Below are 15,799 nucleotides of genomic sequence, written 5' to 3' on the forward strand. Positions count from 1 at the left end.
ACAGGTTCCTTGGAGAATGGAGATAATTACATTCCTTACAGTTGCCAAAGGGAGTAGGTAATTGTGAGCGGGGGAGGGGGGAGTGGGGGGAAAGGCCCCCCTCATGGCACAGCACCCCGTACATAGAATTATCCTAATAAATAGTGTCGGTTCCTGTAATTCATAACGTTAATAACAGCAGCCCAGCTTCAAGCAGCCATTTAATGCTGCTGATGTGCAAAGCCTCTGGCAGACAGTTTCCTGGAGAACTGGCCAAGCTTTCCCAGTGCTGGGTGACTTCATTATGTAGAGATAGATACCGTTCCAGACTGGTGCTAAAGGGCAGGCACATCGTGTGACAATGATGAGGCACACACAGGGAGCAGGGGTTGAAAGGACCTCAGGTGGCAGCACTTCTGATGAGTTGAGGCGAGGCGACCTCATCTCTCCAGCAACCTTTCCAGAGGTGAGTCCTGATCTTTCCTGCACTTCTTGGATGAATGAGAGAAAATGGACCATCAGAGATGGGCGATGTCTATGAATCACCTGGCTGGCTGGATGTTCAGAGTGCACAGCTGGAAACAGACCTCAAAGAAGCTACATGAAGCTCCCCCCTCCTTCCTCAAGTGTGAATCCTCAGGCTGAGGCCTGGGCTACCCTAGCAGAGCTGCGCATGTTGCTCTGCATTGGAGAGACGGCGGGACCCGTGGAATTTGAGGAGTGCCTCTCACTCTGAACACCCCAGAAATGTGCCCTTCTTTCCCTGTCTTCAGTCTCTAGCCTGATCTTCTCAAAATGATAGTTCAAGTGGTGTAGGAATACATTCTTCACTACTGAGGTTTGGGTTGAGAAACCCAAGGTGCTGCTCATTTTCTGTCACTGAGGTGACATCACACAGTGGTGGTGACTAAAGGTTACCGCAAGGCTGTGTTCCTTCTTAGAGACTCTGAGGGAATGTTCACATCTCGTTCCACCTTCTAGAGAGTGCACATGCTTTTTTAGCTCCTAGCCACTTCCGATCTTCAGGGCCAGCGAATCAAACCTTCCTCACATGACATCCCTGAGATCCCAACTTGTGTACCTTTCCTGTCTCCTTCCTCACTCTTGAGAGAGCTTTGATTGCCTTGGTCCACCTGGATCGTCTCCCAGTGACCTTGTTCAGCCTAAGGTTGGCCCAGGCATAGTATGAATTCTGTTATCTTTCCTCCTTTGCCAATGAGTTTGCATATTCCCAGGCCTTAGGTGAGAGTGGCTGCAGACTTGGTAGCCAAAGCCTTTGGGGAAGCCACAATCCTGTCTTCCCCAGATAGGACAGTAACCTCAGGCTCCCAAACCCCCTGAAGCAGGATTAGCAAACAGTATCCCTCCAGTCAGCCACCCACTTTTTCAGACAAACCTGCAATTTGTGTGTTACTTGTGGGCTTTTACACTAACTGAGAAGTTAGTGTAACCTCTAACTAACAGAAGCTGAGAATGTGCAAGAGACCAACAGCTAGCCCCAAGATGAACGCCTCCAACCTGTCCTTTGTGGCGGCACTGTATACATCTCTGGCTCCGACTTGAGCACTTTACAACATCACACTGTATAAATGACATCTTTGTGTTTGTTTGGTTTTTTTTTTCAGAACTTCCTGCCCCGCCCCACCCTGTCCCGCCCCACCCCCACCCTGCCCCGCCCGCTGTAAATTCTAGCAGTCCTCTACTGGCCTCTCCAGCCAGTCTTTCCCCATCCTCAACTGACAGGGGACCAGTCAACTCCTGCTGCAACTCTAAGTTGCTGAGTGTCGATTTTCTTGACTTTGACAGATGCCGTTTCCTCTTCTCAGAATGTGTTTACTATCTTTCTCTATCCCTTGCCACACATATTTGTATCCATCCTACAGAGGCCCCTGCTCCAGGAAACCTCAACCATTCCATTCAAAGAAAGCAGAGAGTCCTTCTGAACTAGTCTCTGGGGACTCCAAGTCCCTCAGTGGTAATAGCTGCCGTGTTTACTTTTAGTATCCTCAAGCTTGGAGGTAGAAGCTGGTTCCTTCTGTTCGGGAGACAGAACGGTTGTGCTTTTTCTGGACGTTAGTTCTCTTCTCTGGGTCTGGGTTTTACCACCTGTGAGGCAAAGAGTTGGAGAAACTATGGTTGACATCGAAGGGCCCTTTTGGTTCTAATAATCTTTTCGGTCAGGGAGGACCTGGTGACCTGGTGCAAGTTGCTTACAGATTCAGAGGAGAGAGAAACCTCCCGCACTAAGTGCGTCCCCTGAAGAGTTGGAAATCACCCCACATGCTATCACTCACAGCTTTGCTCTCACTGTGTGGCCACTGCAGACTGGAAAAATGCAGAGAGAGCAAGGAGGTGCTGAGATCATCTGTAAATACTTGTTGCTGACGTTTCTCCAGGAGCCAATAAGAGGGCAGTGAATGTGTCTGGGTGTGTAGTATACTCCTCCAGGGCAATCCATGCCTGAGCTCTGTGCATTCCCTGGAGACTGCCCTCAGTCCTATGTTGCATGGCAGTCAAGCTATACTCCGTGGTCCAGGCATCTTTCCACTTATCACCCACCTCCCTTTCATCTCTTGTGTCCCCCATCTCTTATGAAGATCTGTTGTTTGTTTGTTTGTTTGTTTGTTTACCTTCCAAACATGGCTTAGAAGATAGCTGTTTTCTTTCACTCTGGCATCAGCACCTCTTCAATGCAGCATGGCTCTCCTAGGTTTCTACAGAAGGGTCTTCCGGAACTGCGAGCCCTGCTACTTTGCAGTGAGAGTCCCTTAAGTACACTCTCTATCCTAGTTGGCCCCGGATTTCCTTCTCCCCCACCCCCACCTCTCCTGACTCAGGAGCATGCAATCCCTGCACCAAGTCCACTGAGCTCTGCTCCTTTCAGAATCTGGCCCTGCCCTGTTTTTCTCCAACACTAAGTCTTGTGTGACATCAATCTGCTCCCTTCTTTTCAATTCATTTGGGCCCCGCCCTTCTGCCTGTGGGCACCTCTACCTGGCTTGTTATTATGCCCTGACTGTTTACCTTCTGTGCTCCTTTCTGCACCCCTCCCAGGCCACATAATTCTTGAAGGCAGCAAGAACTGAGGCTTTTGCCTAGTGTACATTGCTCTTTTAACCCACTGTGAGGTCCTTATACTCAGGCTCTCCTCTCCTGTCCTAGTCACCATTTCTTGCCTGTCATTCATAAAATAATGGCAATAAATCTACCTTACCAGGTTGTTTTTATAAATTACTTCATTCAGGATGGATGGACATTATACCCTCAGCTGATGGCTATAATAGTAGACATCACCCTTTTTATAGTGCCTTGGTCTTTGGCGTGTAGACTATTAACATTTGGAATTAGAGGAAGCCGCAAATGGATTCATTACCATGAGGCATAGACATATGCTATGAATATGGTAAATTCTATACTCAGCCCTGCAAATTACATTAGGTTAGCACACCTCCTTTTCTCTGTATAGGAGGAAAGCATTTGTTAGGGCCTGCACTCCTCAAAGCTGCTACTAGCAATTTCGGTGACCTTTCTTACAAATGAATCATTCATTCGTCTTCAGCTCAAACCCACACTCCTTCCTCCCGGAGGAGAAGGGCAGTATGGGAGCCACCATGGTGCTCACAGTGTCAGAAGAGGGCTGGGCCTCTCCCTCTCATCCTTCTCCTGTCTCCTCCTGGGGTACCGGGTGTCAACTAGGGTTTTCTGTTTGGCTAGCCGGCTAGGCTAGCTAGTTCCTGATCTACACTACAACTACTTAAAATCCATCCAGAGGGTAGCCACAACTCATTCATTCAATAAGCCCAAGATGTGAATATGTGGAATCAAGTAAAAGTTTGCACAAATTAAGCTGTAACTCAGAAAAGCTGACTCAACCTCAAAATGTCCACCTTGTTTCTGTAGTAGCACTGTAGTGTGGGCTATTTTTAAGATGATTAGGATTCTAAGTTCACTGCTATGTCAAATGACTCAATTTGCCTAATTCAAGGGGCCTTTCACATCGGATAGCATGACAGTGTATGACAAGTGCCAGGAGAAATGCCATGGCAAATGATTAACTCCCAACACTGGCCAATGAGACAACGACTTATAAACATTTTAGCATTGCATTATCTAGGTTTTCTCATGTTTAAAATCGTCTTAAATCAGTGTGCAGTTGCAATATGTGTGACTCTGACAAAAAAGAAAAGGCCAACATGGCAGAAGTGGCCTGCCAAAACCCCCAAATTCCCACTAAGCCCTTGCCTGTCTGTCTCTCTGTCTGTGTTCCTGGGAGATTGCTTTAAGCCAGTATTTTCTACCTAGCCTGCACAGTTTACACTGGCCGAGTTTTACTGGTAAATATTGGTTTAAAGCAAACACTGAAATCTTTAATCACGTTTAAACAGACCCTGCATTATTCTGAAGCCGACCGTGCGTTAGAACTGTAGCATCTGAAGGCGCAGGCACGGCTCACTGCTACGAACTCCAAGAGGAAACCGGCAAAGTCAGAACTAAAACTCTCTGGAGAATGAAGGGCCAGGAAAACCACTGCTGAAATACAAAGTTTTGTTTTCCTTAAAGTCTGGAGCTGCATTCGGTGAAGTGACTCTGCTTACGGACCAGGGGAACTCGGGACAGCAACGGAAGCACCGCTAAATAAGGAGAAGGTGACCTAAGGAGAGCCAGCTAGCTGTGACATAGCCAGCGTCGTAATCAGCTTCCTCCGACTCTCTGACGATTCTTGTTTGCTATTGTGTCAACTTAGGTTGCCATGAAACCTGGGCCCTGGTTTTACATCTCCTCCCCGAGTTCCGAATCTGTCACAAAGCAGCTATTTGTCTACTCGCAGAGACTGCAAAAGGCTTACTGTTAACCTTCCTCAACACACACGAATCTCCCGTCTGCGCTTGGCTGGTCCTGTTCACATCCACGAGTTCTACCCGCTCATCTCGAACCCCACCCCGCACCCCACTACCGCAAACGCTTTGAGAGTTCAGATTTCCTGCTGGGCGTTCTCTTCTCTTCACCTACCACCTCTGAGCCCCACCTCCACCCCCCACATAGACACAAATCCCAGATGCTTAGGTGTTAGCTGAGGAAGTCTTCAAGAGGACCGACTGTTTTATCTCTAAAATCTATGATTATCTCTGCCTAATGGAAACATTGCTGAGCCTGTGCTGGGGTGGATGATGGGATCTGAGGGCAGGGATCTGCTGGAGAGATGAGTGCCCGGCTCTTTCTGGAACCACTTAACATAAATAACTTTTTTTTTTTGATTGATTGGTTGGCTTGGCTTATTTGAGACAGGGTCTCTCTGTGTTGTTACTGTTAGCTGACCTGAAACTCATGTAGACTATATTGGGACCAACTCATAGATATCCACCTGCCTCTGCCTCCCAAGTGCTGGCACTAAAGGCATGCACCGCCATGCCCAGCTTCTTTTCTGTTGTTAAGAAATAAAATAAAATTTCATTACCTGCCCAAACAGAATGAGGAAATGGAACTCCTAGGAAAATGATGTCTAAAATGGTTGGCTCAAATGGGATGCCTAGCACAAAACGTGGGTTCAAATGAGATTCTTACAGTACTTTTGAAAATGGTAGGTTCCCAGGACCCAGTCACTCACTGGATAGCCCCGAAAGGGGTAGGCACGTAACCAATAAACTGGTGCAGTGTTAAGCATCAGCTTTGAATTCAAGCTGGATTAGAAACTGAGTTCCTTCCTGATTTATGGTTTGTTTGTTCACTATGAAAGATGGATAATTACAATTTACTGGGGTTGTCGCAGATATTAGGTGAGTTGATACACACAAGTGTTGCTTGACTTATGATAGGAAAAGCAATGTCTCCTTGGGACATTACCCAGCTCAGAGCCATGAGAGCCTCTATGATTGCTCTGGGGCAGCCTCAGTAAGTTGAAAGTCTAGCTCCACTGTGTCTGTGACCTTGAGAAAGTTACTGAGTTCCCCTGTTTTTTTGTCTGTAAAATAAAGTTATCTGCTACATATATATTTATATATGGTAATATCCAGCTTGTTGAATTATGATAAAGATTAAATTGGCTAATGGGTGTAAAGTGCCTAGAAACAGTGGCTGATTGGTGCCAATGACAGCCATTGCTGTCATTGGCACTGCTTTGAAAGTATTGATGGTGGATGAACATAGGCCTTGGAGTATTCTGGTTCTAGTGACAGTCTTATGCTCTGGAACAGAACAGCCAGATAGAAATACAGTGAGAGCCCCCATAGGTAATTTTAAAATTCCTAGCAAACTCATGGAAAGACATAAGCACAGTTTTTAAAGATTACTTTTTAATTTATGTGTACGAGTGGTTTCCTGGGTGTCTGTTTGTGTGTTTCATGCATCCCTGGTACTCTCAGAAGCCAAAAGAGGATATTAGATCTCATGAAGCTGGAGTTACAGGTTATGAGCCACTGTGTGGGTGCTGGCAACTGAACCCAAATACTCTGTGAGAATATCAAGTGCTCTTAACCACTAAACCATTTCGCAAGCTCTCAAGTACGATTAATCTTAATAATGTACTTGACTTCTTGTGTCTAAAATACTATTGTTCCAAACCTGTAATGAAATATAACCATGTATTAAGCTACCGTCTTTATTTTTTTTTTTTCTGCAAAGCAAAGTGTTCCTTCTGCAGCATGCCGAATATCAGATTAGCCACATTTCGGGAACTCAGTAGCTACTCCCCTTGCTGCTAGCTTTCACACTGGATGGTACAGGAATCCCTTTCCATCCTTCATGACACACAGGCTGCCAAACACAAAGCCATTCTCAGGTGACCTGCCTGGAGTCACCCCAGGTAGCTCTGTGTAGAGGCTCTTTCCTGGAGCCAGATGAAAGGGTTTAGCCAGCAATGTTTTGTGAGATCAGAACACTGCTGCTCTGCTCTCTACTAACCACACCTGAACTCGGCAGCAGACACACTGCTTCTGCTATTGACCACTTCCTGCTAGTTCTTTCATTCTAAAAATAAAGTTGGATCTGGAGAGATGGCTCAGGGGCTGAAAGCATGAACTATTCTTGAAAAAGACTGGGGTTTAGTTCCCAGCACTCATCACAAACACTTGTAGTCCCAGCTCCACGGTATCAGATGCCCTTTTCTGAACTCTACGGGTACTGGCACACATAAATGTACACACACTTGTGTACGTTCATGGGCACATGTAGTTAAAAAGAAAACAAATCTTTTAAGAGACAAAAATAAAGCGAAAACTAAAATGTAAATAGCCTTCCCATTCTCTGCATTCTTCCCTCTGAATTGCTTTACTCCCAGGCTACCCGATTTCTTAAGCACCTCTCTTTTGTTCAGATAGTAATCTTTAATAACAACTCACATCATGCATGACCTTCGCTGTGCTGTGTAAATCTTACAACTTGACAAATCAAGGTAACAGTTCCTCTTCTTATGGACACATCACATATGGCAAAAGCAGAGAATGTGGAGCCAGGACGCCTAGAGGCAAGTCCCTGGGCTCTGTGTTTCCTAGTTCTGATATTTGAGATAAAACACTGAAACCTTTCAAGCTTCAGCCTCTTTCTTTATGGTGTAGGGACAACCAGAGTGCTCTCATAAGGGATGATGAGGATTAGAAAGGATGACACATAGACAGTAATCCACAACTGCACAGCACTAGACAACTCTAAAGTGGATTAAGAGATTTATAAAGCGCTTTGCACATACCATTCTTTTGTTGCACAGTTTTCAATGGCTCCACATTGCCTGCCAAATAAAGTCAGATTCCTTGGTCTAGCATAAAACATTCTCCTGGGCAAGCTCTGTCTGTGACTATATTACACGTGCATCTGTAAGCGGCTCTGCCTGAGGCCGAATGTTCCAGTGAAGGAACCCTGGCACATCTGCTGCTCCGAATGGAGCAAGATCTTATACCTCGCTCTTAACCTCATCTTTTTTCATGTGCGCCCTTATTTGCTTTCTTGTTCCAGCTCTCAAAATCCCACTTCACCATCTTCAAATCTATCCCCACCTTGCTGCCCTGGTCCTTAAGCTTTAATTCTGCTGCTTCTAAATTTTGCTCATATTTTTTATGACAATCAAAAATGCCACTTTGGATTCTAGTAACATTTGGCAAAGAGAAATTTTGCAAATAATTTGCTGAACACAGTAGCTGGCTGTTTGAGAGAGTTAAAATCTCCAAGTGATTTAATGGAAGTCCTGTTGACAGATAGACTGTCCCACATTTTTAACCTAGCCACTCACAAAAATCTAGGCAGGAAGGTAAAAGAAACTCAGAGTTCACTAATTTTTGTAACATTTAAGAAAGAGCATGGCAGACATGAACTCTGGTGCTCCATATGTGACCACCTCCCCTTGGTGGGGAGGCCTGATGGCGCTCAAAGAAAGAATAAGCAGGCTACCAAGATGAGACTTGATAGCCTATGAGCATATAGTGGGGGAAGAGGCCCCCTTGGTCTTAGACCTAGGGGAGGGGAATAGGGTGAAAGTGGGAGGAAGGGAGGGAGGAACGGGAGGATACAAGTGATAGGATAGCAATTGAGTTGTAATCTGAATAAATTAATAAAATTAAAATTAAATTAAAAAAAGAAAGCTCCTGGCTTTTTTGAAGACTAGTCTTTAAAAAAAAAGAAAGAAAGAAAGAAAGAAAGAAAAAAGAAAAAGGGCAAGGAACAAGAAGTATTGATGCTAGGTCTTCAGGGCTGTTCGTTGTAAAGGTCCCTCTCGCTTTAGTAATGGACGTCCATGTCCCAATATTTTGATATTTGGGGCATGTCAACAGGTCCACCAATATCATCTGCTCGTAGGGTGAGCATCTAGAGGGGTGATATAAGCAGAAACAGTTGTGTAACATATGACCAGTTAAGAACAGTGGCCAGCATGAGTTGTGAGAGCTTAAAGCTCCTAATTCAACCTACAATGCTGATAAAACCCTGAAGAGATAGCACCAGGACAAGTTTCAAAAGGTAAATATGCATCAGCAAGGTTGACAGGACTGGGAAAGCCTCGATAGGCAGATGCAAAGGCTGGGCCCTAGACAACTACAGCATCTCTCTGCAGTGAAGCTGAAGGCATCAAGCTTGAAGGAAGAGGTCTTTCAATACACTTGGCTACCTACGGCTTACCAAATAATCTTATGGATGTAATTTATGATAAGATGACTAGAAAGTATTGAAAGCCTTTCATAAAAGTATCCCTCTACAAATCTCAATACATTAAACTCTGGCTTGTCATTACATTTTTGTGTATAGGACTAGTTTGGGTTAAGTGAACCCAGAACACTGATATGAATGAACACAGGATGTGATACAAGTCATGTGACTGGACCTGAAAATCTGAAGGGATGGTGCATTTTGAGCATCACCCACCATCTTGGAGGTCAGAAGGCTTTCCCTCTTAGATGTCTCAAATCCCCCTAAGTCTCTCCATCTCCAGTCCTGCTCCACAGTGCTACCCCCTATCATCCCTTGCATGGGCAGTGCAATTAAAAAAATGAGGATATTTTAGTCTACACCGCTTGATAGAAAAACTATTTGAGCTGAGTAATAGAATCTTATTTCTCCCAATTTAGGAGGCTGAAGGCCAAGATCAAAGTGCCAGCAAGTTCCTTGTCTGGGAAGAGCTATTCTCTGCTTTAAGATGACATCGTTAAGCAGCGAAGTCCTTTGCAGGGGACACCAAATGTGGTCCTCCCATAAAAAGTGGAGACAGAGGCCTAGGTCCCTTCAGGTCTTTAACAAGGTTGCCGATCCTATTCACGAGGGCCCTACACATATAACTTACTTACTTCCCAAAGGCCCCACCGTTTAGTTCTTCTGGGCATAGCTAAGATTCATTTTATAAACAGATGCTATTGCTCTTGTTGTGTGGGTGGGGAAACCAAATGGACATAGAGAAACTCACGTAATTTCTCCAAGGTTGATTGACAGCAAGAGATGAGTCTGGACCATAGCTCTGGAGCAGTGAATCTCCAGGGACCAAGTTTTAAGCCAGCACCGATAATAAGTTCCTTGAGTGTCCTTTAACTTTGGAAGTACATATTTTTGTCTGTTTTTTTTTATTGGATGAATACAAGTTTTCATTAACAATCAAATTCCCAAGTGAGAGTAACTCTGGAGAGTAAATTTCTCAGTTAGGATAATGGCTGGAGAGAGGGCAGGGATGGAACCAAGAGCTACCAGCTGGCACACCAGGGACCTAGCTTTTCCTTGTTTTTGTGCCTCCAAGAAAGAGTAACTTCAATAGTGAGTGGATCTGTGCTTATAACAGGTCTTGTGGTTTATTTTTTTTTAATTACAGAATTTAGAGCCAGAGAACGTTGTTGTACCTCCCTGCTCTCCTCCCCCTACCTTTTTCGCTCTCATTTCAATGCATGGAGTTAATTGTGGGACATGCCTAAGCCTCAGTTTTCTCATGTGCATCATGGAAACTACACATCATCATCATCATCATCATGACTTTATCCCGTGGGGTTTATTTTTCAGGGAAAAAATGAGCCATGCAAGTGAAAGTGCCTGGTGAACTGTCAAGTTATATACACAAAAGCTAGTTGCGATTGGAGATCTGTAACTTGGAATCTTGAGAGGCTGCTGAAGACAGCGGCATCAAAATGACCTACTTTCCACTGTTATTTCCCTTGAGGGCTGTGAAGCTCTCCAGTGAATCCACCCAGGGCGAAGTCCCTGTCATAAACAATTGCAATATTCCATGTTTGTAAAGACGTGTGAACGAAGTCCAGGCTGAAGGGAGCCTACCTAGGGCTTATGAGTTGCCTTTGGAAGAATCGCAGCGCAGCGCATGTGACTGTTCTCTAGCAGTGGTTCTAAGAATGCTCTACTTAAGGCTCAAAACACAGATTTTCCTGGGATGCTGCATTTCAACATGAGTTGTGTTTCATGAGCTATTCATCAAAATTAAACATACAGCTTTGAGCATCACAGCTTGACAGGAGGAAAGATGCTGCTAATTGTTGGGGACAAAATCATGACGAAGATCATAGCATCGAACTACTTAAATAGCAAACCTTCCTGTGGGTGAAACTATATTACATATTAACAAATATTTATTACATTATGGAGAAGAACTAAGAATTAAATAAGTATGCTAACTTTGAGGTACTTAGCATCCTTCCAGGTACTCAGACTAAGGACATCTACAGAGCTTGAAGCTTGTGCATAAAATTAGAGTTGAATCATAAGTTAGGTGTAAAGAATCTAACAGATGTCTACTTCTCAATCCTTGGTAAAGTGCAAAGGATGCTGATAAGGCATCAAAATCCATAGACTTACCATCTGGACAATGGCAAGGAAGTTTGGGATCATCCAACACCATGGGCAATTTGGTTCCTAAGAGGGCTTACTTGCTGTTATTGTCAGCATGGCACACAGCAGTAGGCCTGGCACACAGTAGGTCCTCAGTGTACTTGTGATAAATGAATGAATGAAAGAATGAATGGTTGAGTGAACAGTTTCACATACAATTTCTGGTCTCTGATAGGCCACTGCTCAGTATGTCAATAAAATTTGGTGGAAAAGTAAATAAAGACAAGTACGAAGGAGCCATTTTCCTGAAGTAACCCAGCAGAAGGGGCGTTATGGCCACTCTTTTTTTTTTTTTTACTTTTATTTTCTCCTTTATTAATTTATTCTTGTTACATCTCAATGGTTATCCCATCCCTTGTATCCTCTCATTCTTCCCTCCCTCCCATTTTCCCCTTATTCCCCTCCCCTATGACTGTTCCTGAGGGGGATTACCTCCCCCTGTGTATGTTCATAGGGTATCAAGTCTCTTCTTGGTAACCTGCTGTCCTTCCTCTGAGTGCCACCAGGTCTCCCCCTCCAGGGGACATGGTCACTCTTACCTATGTTCCTTTCCCTAGAGCCGAGCCATATCGGTACATGGTTTAGCTATGAAATATGCCAATCTACCCTCAGGAAAGTGAAGACCAAAGAGAAGTAGGTGAGAAAACAGAAAAAGGAAAAAATCTCTCAGGATGTTTCTGTCATGTGTTGTTTGCTGAATCCTCACAGCTGGTAGAAGCCTCCAAGACCCCAAATAAGGTGAAGAAATGGACGTGTAGCAGCAATACAGTCTTTTGTCTCAGAACACATGGCTTGCGAGTGGCTCAGGCAGGAGTCATACATGGCTTGGTTGTGCTCCAATGTGTACTGCTGAAATCTGAATTAACAGGAGCATCCCGGCCTGTTCCACAAGAAACGCCACTGCTAGGCGACATCTCTCTCAGCCGTGTGAGGCCTCAGGATCCCAGTTCAGATGCTTCATTTTAAGAAATCCTGCTCCTGTTTTTTATTGGGGGTGTGTTTGTTTTATACTAGACTTTTCCTAAATGGAACTTTGTTGAAAGAAAACTGACACAGAATGTCAAAAAGAAACAAATCATGAAGGAAGAAATAAACTTTCCTAAAATGATCAGATTCATGTAGTCAGCACACAGATACACTTGAGTCCCTCATAGCCAGGCGCGTAGAGGAAGTCATTTCTGATCACCAACTTGTCCCACCCCCAAAATGATCATTGTTTACACCTTGTATCGCAGGTTCATTTTGAGGGTCACACTTTATTTCAGGCCGTTTTTTTGTTAACCATTTTTTTTTGTTTGGTTTGGTGTGTGTGTGCGTGTGCGTGTGCGTGTGCGTGTGTGTGTGTGTGTGTGTGTGTGTGTGTATTTGTTTGTTTGTTTGTTTGTTTGTTTTGTTTGTGCCATATTATGCTTAGGAAATTTACCCTTCAGTTGTTCTGATCAATTTGACCGATAGTAATAACTGTAAACACTTGTCACCTTCTCATAAGAAGAGAGTCCAATTACATGACACTCGTACAAGAAAAGATTTACACTTCTCTGCTCTGTACATGAAAAACAGGGAGAGATTTAACAGACACATTCCTGATATACGTGGTGCTGAGCTGCTGCTCTAGCTCTTCATTTGTAGCTGGTGTAAAGTTTCAATTTAGAAGGATAGATGTTGTAGGGAAGGCTCTGTCCCCTCCTCCATGAACTCAGGGGGTAAAAGATCACACTAAGCTCCAACATTGCAGGGCCAGGTTTTAGTGAGGCAAGGTCTGCTGCCAGCCAGGTCACCAACTCTGTAAATGTTTCTATCCATTACCCTGTGTTCTGACTGGGAGGACGTGGCTGGATATGACTACTCAGAAGTTTCTAGTTAGCCTTCTCCACCATGACCATTATCTGGATGTGTCCTTCTTTTACACACACACACACACACACACACACACACACACACACACACACACAGGGAAATTAGACTATTATCCCAAATAATAGGTAAAAATTTTTATTTAAAAAAAAAACAGGAAGAAGGGAAGAACATTAACTGAATGAAAGTTATTCAGCAGTTTATATTTTTGCACACATTGTGATTTTATTTAATTTATATACACTTGTATGTAAATCCATGTACATAAGTGAAAAAGTTTGTAGTATGATGTCAACAATGGGGTTTACCACCAAGACTTGTATAGTGTCAAGGGTTTCTCCTCTGCCGTTTCCTAATTTTCTACAATACACCTGCATCCCATCTGTAAAAAAAAAAAAAAGGAGATATCTGCAAAACATGTTTGATAATTAAAGGCACATTGCCTGTTTGCGTGCTTTCTCCTGTTCTACATTCCCACTAAGAACTGGCTAGCTTGCTTGACCTCACATCACATGTCACATGTCATAGATCTTGGGGAATTGGCCTGAGGTCAGCCACTGCAGCAAGATGAATGTGAGCATCAGACCAGGCCTTCTGAGAAAGTATTGCACAGTCTCCCTCCGCTGAGAGCTACGTTAGATGCACCATAAAGGGAAGAAGAGACTCAGCAATGACAACATTTAAGAAAGCAATTACGCAATTTTAAGTAGAAAAGACCTGGTAAGATATGACTTCAGGAACATTAGTATTTTCAGGAACATAGGTGCTTCTCAGCTCTAAACTGAGTCCTCCTTTGCACAGAGCAAATGCAGTCCTGCCAGGAAACTGGAAGGCACTATTGTCTCTGGTGATTTAACCTCTGTCTTCTTCCTTAGCTTGAGCCTTAACATAAATCAGCCATACTCTTTTCCCTGTCTGTCACAAGAGGTGTTACAAGGATTAATGAACACTATGGAACTACCTCCTTTGAGAGAGGAGCTCCCTAAATATAATATATCATAACAAGATGAACATTAACTATAACATTTGCCCATCCATCAAATGCAGTACCTATTGAAGGGAGAAAAGCTTCCTCAACAACCCCTGGAGGATTGACAGGGAAGAAGGTTGGAGCTCCCTGTGGCTTCTCTTTGAATGCTAGGCTTAGTGACACCACCATTCCTGGTTGCGTTCCCAGCTCTTACCCCCCCCCCCCTTGAGACTTGATTCCCATCTGAAAGCATTGCTTTCTTCAGGACCATCTTATGCATGTCAGGAACAGAGACACAATCTCCAACCTAAGTACCCAGCAGGTCTCACTGAAGGGGGTAGGAGTAATCTTCAGACAATTCCTAAAAACCAAAGATTGTATGCTGTGGAGTAAGACACTGGAAAGCCCCTTGCCCGATGTTTTTTAGCAAGGAAAAATGCTTGTCTTGCCTCTCCCAGGCCAGGCATAACATAACAACTGGCTGTAGGAATGGTAGCCAGGAGCTCATGAGCTATGTGCACACCCTTAGTCATAGGAAGCATCATCTCATGGCTCTTGAAGGGTTTGTCCTCCATTCATGGTATTCCTATGCCTGAAAGAACATGTTATTAAGCGACACTCACCGAGCCATTTGCTAATTGAGACAAAGGTGCCACAATGATGTAAGAGGTTAGCAGTGAGGAAAGCGACATGCAGTGATGTTGGGACGCTATTATCTTTGCAACTTTTCTGTGGGTCTGAAAGTATTTTAACATAACATCTTCACAGGGAGAAAGGACAGAGAATGCAAGCAGAAGGGAAAACTCCATGCTCTAACTCTTCCACCATTTTCTTTGTCCCAGCAGCCTCACAGGTTCATTTTGCCGCAGGCCCTGCAAAATATGTTGCAGATCTTTACTGAAAAACATCTCACTGAAAGTACAGTCTTGTCCTCTCTTCCGCTTCCTCCTCACATCATTGCCCTCCACGACGGGCCTTTGTGTTTCTTTGTTTGCCAGTACTAACTGCTGCTACAGAGCACTCCTCTACTTACTAAGCACCGCCTTGGCTGCTTTACTAAACACTATATACGTCCTCTCTCAGTTTTCCCCTTTATAATTTAAATAGGCATAGCCCCCTTTTATCACTGTAGGACATGAAGTCTCAGATGGCACAGGAAGGGCTAAAAGAGGAAGTCAGTGTGCCTGGTTCTTGCTGCAGCACTGCAGTTTCCCGCCACAATGCATTATGCTATTCTGCCTGCAGGTGGCCAAGGCTCTCAAACAGCTTGGGCAGGCATTTTCATTTCCTTTTTCAGAGGTATCTATCACCTAAGTGTCTGCTGGGTCTCAAACATTGCCTGTGGTTAGCTACAAGGTGGAGGCCAGTGGAGAGCTAGTAACAACCCTGAATAGCAAGTGTTAAAACAACCCTCACTCACAGTTGTATCTGTGCCCTCTGCCTTAGCTGTGATAAGCAAGCCATGAAGTTTTGACTGTATGGTAAGAATTTGAAAAGTATATGTATGGAGACTATGTGTGAAATTATGAAAGAATTAATAAAAATAAACAGCCATTATGAGAAGGAAAAGAATTTGGAAAGCAACCAATTTAAAAGAATTTCAAATCAAACAGTCTTTACTTTAGAAAGAAAGAAAGAAAGAAAGAAAGAAAGAAAGAAAGAAAGAAAGATGGGCTGGAGACATGGCACAGAGCTTACGAG

At 44.0% G+C, this 15,799-nt stretch overlaps 1 protein-coding gene across 3 annotated transcripts in view; it reads left to right on the forward strand.

The window, feature by feature from the left end:
- PDE4B (phosphodiesterase 4B) overlaps window positions 1-15,799 on the forward strand; it is a 540,265-nt gene that overhangs the window by 485,455 nt on the left and 39,011 nt on the right. The window lies entirely within an intron of this gene.

This window comes from Acomys minous, assembly GCF_964271855.1.
Source record: "Acomys minous genome assembly, chromosome: 6".
Taxonomy (NCBI): Eukaryota; Metazoa; Chordata; class Mammalia; order Rodentia; family Muridae; genus Acomys; species Acomys minous.